General features: G+C 42.5%; 1 pseudogene; it reads left to right on the top strand.

The window, feature by feature from the left end:
- Nucleotides 1-2,449: 2,449 nt before the first annotated feature.
- On the top strand, nucleotides 2,450-3,056 carry LOC100751673 (annotated as a pseudogene).
- Nucleotides 3,057-8,235: the final 5,179 nt, after the last annotated feature.

The following is an 8,235-nucleotide window of genomic DNA, read 5'->3' on the forward strand; positions in this document are numbered from 1 at the left end:
CAGGATTAGAGGGATTTAGTGGTATCTTGGGTGGGGTCCCTAGATCCAGCATGGCCTCCCATAAGGAACCTTGGGATTTTGGGGCATAGTGTGGAGCCCCGGGGAGGGGGTGCAGTCTGGGGTTGTTGATCAGGCTTAAAGTCAGCAGTGGGCAGGGGGCAGTGTTACTAGGACCAGCCTACCCTTCAGCTGGGGCTGGGGTATGTAGATCCAGCCTATGCTCAGGCAAATCCAAAGTCTGTTTTTGAAGTTGTAGGCCCAGATATGGAGGCCTGCAGTCTTGGGTTGTTGGGCAGACTTAAAAGGGTTTAGAGGGAGGTGGGCAGTGTGTTCCCTTGGGTCCCTAGTACGACTGTGGTCTCTGGTAAAGCTTCTGCAGCTGTGGGGCCCAGTGTGGAGCCCAGGGGAGTGGGGTTGTTGGGTAGGCTTTAAGGAGTGTTAGAAGGCAGTGGGTGGTGTCTTACCTGGAGTCTCTAGATCCTGCCTGACATCAGGTAAAGCGAAAATCTTCTTTTGAAGTTGTAGGCCAGGATATGGAGCCTGTTTGTGTGTGTGTGTGTGTGTGTGTGTGTGTGTGTGTGTGTGTGTGTGTGTACAGTCTGGAGTTGTTGCCTGTCCCTTCTCTTTGGACTCACCAGAATGCTTCAGTTTAAGGGTGCTGGCTTCAGGACTTACTTGACACATTTTGTGACTGAGCAGCTGATGCCTCTGGGAACCATAAGACTCAGAAGTAGAATTGCTGAGTCCAGGAATTTGAGATACCATGGTAAGTATATTTAAGGTGGAGATGGTAGAAATGCATATAATATGATCATGAACAAGAAGTAATAAACAGGAGAAGGAAGACAAAGGTGGTGGAAAAGAGGGAGGAGAGGAGACAGGAAAAAGAAGAATGACAAGGAGAAAATAGTATTAAAAAGATGTGTTAACGTGAAGTAATAGCATGTATAGAGGTCAAATTCACTAATTGAAATAATATATATATGTATATATATATATATAATAAGGCTATCACACCTAAAAGAGAGAAGATAAAACAAAAGACAAAAGTAAATAAAAAGATGGATTAAAGCAGACTATGAAATAGGAGGTCCTAATACACCTAAAGTAGCAATCCTAATATCTAACACCTATAAATAAAGAGCGTTATTAAAAACTGACAGGAAAAACAATGAAAATTAGAAAACATATCATTACAAATTTGCATAAACAGACTCAAAATGCCATAAGTAAGTTTTAAATAATGTGATGATTAACTTTGTCAGCTTGACACAACCAAGAATCACTTGGGAAGATTACAGCTGTCTCCATTGGGCTGGCCAGTGAACGTGTCTGTGTGGGACTGTCTTAATTAAACCATTGGTTTAATGCAGTGCCATCCTACTGAGGGTGGCACCTAGGCAGAGGGTCTTGAACTGTGTGAGTAGATAAATCAAGCTGAGCAAGAGCAAGCAAATGAAGCAGTGAGCATGTATGCAAGCTTTTCTTTCTGCTCTTGAAAATATAATTTGTCTAGCTTTTTGATGTTTTTGCCTTGACTCTCCTTCAGTGATGGAACCTGCAATCATGAGCTAAAATTAGTGGCAATAAAGTATCAAAATCTCAATAATATATTTGACCTTGAAAACTACACAAGCAATTAAGAAATATAGAGAAAGCGACCTCCATTTGTAAGAAAACCTTACAAAGCTTTGTGATAAACTCTAAAGCTGATCCCAAATAAATTCCAATGTCTACCTTCATTAGCACTCCAGTTTGTGACACTTGCGACAACTGTGAAAGGCCATGGTAAACAATCTGGATTGACTAGGAAAATTTTCCAAAGATCTCATATTCATAGTGACCTACTCAGCAAAAGAGTATAACAATATTTAAGTGTGCACAAGGAAATCCAGGTTCCATACTCCATTTTAGGGACTGCCCCAAAAGGCCTGTTTTCCTCAACTCTTCTCACAAGCAGGGATATTGAGCTGCTGAATTAGTTACTCTTCTTATTGCTATGGTAAAATGCATGCGAAAAGTATCTTAAGGAAGGAAGCTCTGTTCTGGTTCACAGTTTGACAGTACTGACCATCACAGTGGGGAAGACATGATGGCAGCTGCTTGAATTGCACCAATAGTCAGGAAACAGAGGGATGAATACCATGCTTCCCTTGCTTTCTCCTCTTTATCAGGTCCAGGATCCCAACCCAGGGAATGATATTACCTACACACAAGGTGGGTCTTCCCAACTAAGTTAAACTTCTCTGGCATTTTTTTTTTCAGGGATCTTTCTAAATTTTGATCCTTCGGTGAAATATACCATTTAAGTTACCATCCCATAACTTATACTAAATTTATAGCAAGTAAAAAAAAATGAGCTGCATGAACATGAACAATAAAAATGCATAGGATGAGAGCCAGTTTGCAGGAATCGCAGTGGCGATCGGAATCCTATTAGAGCACAATCATGTCTATTACGTTCTTTAATGGAGGGGCGGTCATGGCCATGAAGGGAAAAAACTGTGTGGCCATTGCTGCGGACAGTCGTTTAGGGATCCAGGCCCAGATGGTGACCACAGACTTCCAGAAGATTTTTCCCACGGGTGACAGACTCTACATAGGCCTGGCCGGGCTGGCTACTGACATCCAGACAGTTGCTCAGCGCCTCAAGTTCCGGCTGAATCTGTATGAGCTGAAGGAAGGTTGGCAGATGAAGCCTTACACCCTCATGAGCATGGTGGCCAACCTCTTGTATGAGAAACGGTTTGGTCCCTACTATACAGAGCCTGTCATTGCTGGGCTGGATCCGAAGACCTTTAAGCCCTTCATTTGCTCTCAGGACCTCATCAGCTGCCCCATGGTGACTGATGACATTGTAGTCAGTGGTACCTGCTCCGAACAAATATATGGGATGTGGCGAGTCTCTCTGGGAGCGCAACATGGATCCACAACACCTGTTTGAAGCCATGTTGAATGCTGTGGACCCGGATGCTGTATCGGGCATGGGCGTCATCATCCACATCATTGAAAAGGACAAGATCACCACCAGGACACTGAAGGCCCTGATGGACTAACCCTGTACTCTGCTCCTGGTTTCCTTTTGTTGCTTTTCTTTTTAATAAATTTGCTTTTCTTAAAAAAATACATAGAATACCCAAGAATGTGGATACACATGAAACTTGTGTGCTTTTACTTTGCATAGAGAATAAAGAGAAACAAAAAGAACTGTGTAGAAAGAAAGCTGTCAGGACAGAAGAGCAAATAGTGAGGAAGTGGTGGATAGAAGGCCATTTGGGCTGCAGAAATAATTAGTGTCTTGGAGACAGAAAAGGCCTCAGGACAGGAAGGACTGAAATGATAACATGCAAAGTTCTCTGGGTGAAGGACACAACTTCAGAGACACTGTTCAAAAGAAATCACAAAGAGAAGCCCTGAGAAGTGGGACCCTAATGGGCTCTGTGGCAGTGATTTGTACTTCCCTTCTTGTCTGTTCCTCTGCCTCTCTCCTCCCTTTTCCTGCACCCTCTTTCCCTCTTTTCCCCTTTGCTATGGACCTTCTAAGAGCAGAATTTGATTCTTCAATTCATGCTCTCTCTCTGATGAGGAGGACTTGCTCCAAGCCTAAAATGTGCCCCTGCCTGCTGCAAATCTATCAGCCTCTTTTCATGTGAGATTTTGACTACCACAGCCTGAGCCTGTGCTGCAGCTTACTGGTTGCTAAGATGGGTAAAGGAAAGGCATGTTGGTAAAGGGTAAAGGGAAATGTCGATTATATTGACATTTTTAAAAACAGAATAAGAGCTGGAATAGTGTGCTATAATTTCCTCAAAGGTAGGCAATAGACTAATTTGTGAGAGCCACATTCAAGCATGAACCTAGACCTGCTATGATTTCCCTCTCAAACACATTCCTGCTAAAAGCTATAAATCACTGAGATTTTAGTTAGTGTTTCCACTAAAGGCTGATAGGAGCAGAAACAGCTCAAGGAGTTTCTGAAATGCAAGTTAAGCCCAGTGTTTACCTCCTTAATGTATCACAGACTGTGTGTGGGATCATGTATGGTCAGAAATTATGAACTTTGTTCAGACTAGATTAACCTCTTTCTCCAAATAGCATGGCCCTTGTTAGTGCCACACTGTAACACATTCCTGGTGGCCCAAAAGGGTTAATGTTTAACTATGTGGACACAATTTCAGGAATATGGAGAAGAAGGATAATTACATGTTATTTTGAAATATATTTCTATCAGTGATATCTACCTCCCTCATCTAAGTCATGTGAAAAATCTTGGGTGGTAGCCAACTATATTCAGAGAGTCTTTATACACTTTTAGAAATACAGGAGTTAAAACCCTTCCCAATTAACAAAATCATCTGTTGATGGTGGCTCTTATGACTGATTGTACAGCCCATATCCTGGGTGGTCCTAGTTGGTCAAGGAGAGTGGATGCTTTCAAACTCGGCCACTCGTGTGACCTAAGAGTCTACATACAAATCACTGCTCTTTTACTTCAGAAGTTTTTTTTTCTCACTGGCCCCCTTTCCCAGTAGCCCAGGAGCAGTAAGATCAAGTATGTATATGCATGAGAGTCTGAAACAAGACAAAGCAGGATGCTCACAAAAAGAAAGCACTCGGATTTCTCTATTACAGTCTCTGTGACCATGGAAAAACTGGGATGTGACTCATGTGTGGCCTGTCCTGATAGTGAACAGAGCATCACTCAGTAAGAGAGAAAGAAAAAAAAAGAGAAATATTCTTAGTTCTGTTCTATCTACCAGAGCAGCCATATAGATCAGTGCCACCAAAAGGGGAAGAACAATCCACCACTTTCCTCTCTGAGCACTATAAGAGGAACACATTTGAGAGTTGATTTTGCTCACAATCATAAAGTAATGTTCAGTGACTAGTGGTTAGTCTAGAAAGGGTTGTACACAACTTCCATTTGAAAAACATTGTACTGCCTTTTAAGGAGACTCAGAAAAACATATAAGTTCTCCCCAGGTAGATGAGGTTCCCAATTACTCCAAAGACCAAGCACATTCCTATCTCCCTATATGCCTTTCTTTGGGTGTGGTCTGGCCAATAGGGTTAGCTATGCCATCAGTCATCTTAAAAATGGTTTTTATCCTTTCTAAGGATAGAAGCCCAATGCTCTTTTCTCCAAATTCTCTCATATTCAATAAACTCTCCAGCTGTAATTTAGAACAGGGGTTCTCAGCCTGTGGGTCAAGATCCTGCATATCCAATATTTACATTACAATTTGTAACAGCAGCACATTTACGAAACAGCAACAAAATAATTTAAGGTTGGGGATCACCACAACATAAAAAACTGTATTAAATTATCAGGGCATCAGGAAGGTTGAGAACCACCGGTTTATAAGCTACCACCACGTGCAGATCTCTTTCAGAATACTATCCTTTCTACTATGAATTGTCTCAAACTCCTGTCATTCCACCCACCCCTGACTTCCTACTCACACTAGAGTGGACTAATCTGCACCCTCACAGTAGTTCATCACTTGTGTCCCATTTCCCCAAGCCATTAGAATGCTACTGTTTCTGTGATAGGTCACCAATGTTCTATGGGTATTTGTGTCTACTTGGCATGTAATAAAATCCCAGTGAATTACTCTTGGAATGGGGTATGGTGCAGTCTGGTACAGTTGTATTTTCTCTGTTGCCAGGACTGCCTGTAATTTGGAAAGAAAATGTACAACACAGAAAGATTCCAAGGCCAAGTCTTACATTAAACTAAAGGAAAGAGTGTGTCAAGGGACTTCTCACCTGGCCATGGTGCCAAGGAATGGAAATCTGCCTTCACTGTAGAAAACCACAATGTAAGCTTGATAAGAGAGAAACCAGACCAGTGTGGAGCCCGTTTCTCTCCCTTTCAAGTGGCAGTTTTTTTCTTTTCTTTTCTCATTAACACAAGATAAGAGACAAATGGGTGTTTGTGTACTTTCAGTAATTATACTCTTTTTTCTTCTTCTTCTTCTTCAAAATACTTGAGTACATTCATTGCAGATCAGAATTGCTAACATGACAAGAATTCTGTAAAATTCCTTTAATATGACAAGGTGACTGCTTAAAGAAACTCCTCAGTTTAAAAAGCTTGAATTCCCATTAACACAAAAGAAATCAGGGTTCCCTGTGCATAGGGCTTGAGAGCAGCCACTCATCTTGTTCTGGACTCCTCTGTAGTAGGGACAGAGAACTCAGTAAACAGGGCTGCATTTGTGTGGCGGGAAGCGATGGGTTTTCAGTTAAAGATGCTGGGGTGGAAGTCGGTGTAAGGAGCAACTGGTGTGACTTCCAGTGGAACATTAGGGAGAAATTGGAAAAAGAACTACTTTCCAAAACAGTAACAAGCCACAGGTGAAAACACTGTTAACTGGATGCCTCCTTTGTTCAAGCTTTCCAGTGTTTTGATTGATGAAGAAAATTTTAAGATTCTTAATTTTCCATGACATTAAAACATAATGTTTTTCTTTTCCTGCCAATGGGAAAAGAACCTGTTTTTTGTGTCTAGCTACCAAAAATGTATATCATTACCCATAGAAAAGACAGGCTTCCCTGTGGGAAAAAACTTGGCAAAACAGACATTCTACAACAGTTTAAGTCTGTGGCAAACTTGTTCTCTGAAAGAGATTCGCAGGGAAATGGATGGAAGTAGAAGAAACCATCCTGAGTGAGGTAACCCAGTCACAAAAAGATAAACATGGTATGTACTCACTCATATATGATTTTTAGACATAGAGCAAAGGATTACCAGTCTACAATCCACACTGCCAGAGGAGCTAGGAAACAAGGAAGACCCCAAGAGAAGTTTGCATAGTCCCTCCAAGAAGAGGAGGGGCACAAGAACCCCTGAACAAAGTGGGAGCATGGCCGCATGGGTGGAGAGGAAGGAGGTGGGAAGGGAAGAAGGGGAAGGGGAAGGAGAAAATGAGGACTGAGACAGGGGAGAAATAGAGGAGGACAAGAAAGGAGATGCCTTGATAGAGGGAGACAGTACAGGTATGGAGAGAGGTCTGGCACAGGGGAAACGTTAGGGGATCCACAGGGATGACCCCAACTAAAAACCCAAGCAGTGGTTGAGAAGATGCCATTGATGCTCTTCCCCTATAATGAGATTGATGTGAACCTTAGTTACCATTCCTAGAGCCTTCATCCAGTAGCTGTTCGAAGCAGAAACAGACACCCACTGCTAAACACTGAACTATACTCCTGGAATCCAGTTGTGGAGAGGGAGGAGGGATAAGCAAAGAAGCCAAGATGGTGCTGCAGAAACCTGCAGAAATAGTTGACCCAACCTACTGAGAGCATGAAGACCCTAGTCATAAAACTGGGGAACCGTCATTGGACTGAACCAAGCCCTCTGAATGTGGGTGCCAGCTAGGAGGCCAAGACAGTCTATTGGACCTCCAACAGTGGAGCCAGTCTTTAACCCTAGAGCACAAATGGACTTTGGGAGCCCATTCCCTATGGAGGGATACTATTGCAGCCCAGATACAGCAAGGAGGGCCTAGGCCCTCTCCCAAATGATATGACAGACTTTGAAGGTCCTTGGTCGAGGGCCTCACTCTCCCTGGGGATGAGTTGGGGGATGGGTTGGGGGGTTAACTTGGGAGGATGGGAGGGTGAGGGAATGGGGAGATGGATATGTAAATATGAGTAGTAATTAAAGAATTTAAATAAAAAAAAGAAAAAAAGTGGGACTCACTTTGGCTCTTAAAGTAGCTAATTAGGTACACAGTGTAACAGTTTCTCATATTTGTTGTTGGATTTGCAGATTTTTCAGTCTTCCAATAATATATAAGAAATGCCCTATTCAATTTTCTGTAAAATATGAGAATGCTCAGTTCTTGCCCTTTCTTTGTTGCCAAGAATCATAGGCTTTAAGGTAAACGAACCAAAGTGTAACTTACTGTCAATCATTGTCATTCACTCTCATGCATTTACCATGCACACTGATTCCATGTACTAAAAAGACATGTAAGGGTGCTAGAGCCATGGCCCAGTGGTTGAGAACCCTAGGTGTTCTTCTGAAGACCTGGGGTCAATTCCAGCACCCACGTAGCAGCTCAGAACACTCTATATACTCCAGTTCCAGAGAACCCAGTGCTCTTTCTGTAAATGGAGTTTCTGACCCACCTTGTCCAGTAGCCCTTCACTCCCAAATAAACACACAAAGGCTTCTATTAATTATAAACTGACCAGTGTCTCAGGCTTCTTAGTACCTAGCTCTCT

This window comes from Cricetulus griseus, chromosome 2, assembly GCF_003668045.3.
Source record: "Cricetulus griseus strain 17A/GY chromosome 2, alternate assembly CriGri-PICRH-1.0, whole genome shotgun sequence".
Taxonomy (NCBI): domain Eukaryota; kingdom Metazoa; phylum Chordata; class Mammalia; order Rodentia; family Cricetidae; genus Cricetulus; species Cricetulus griseus.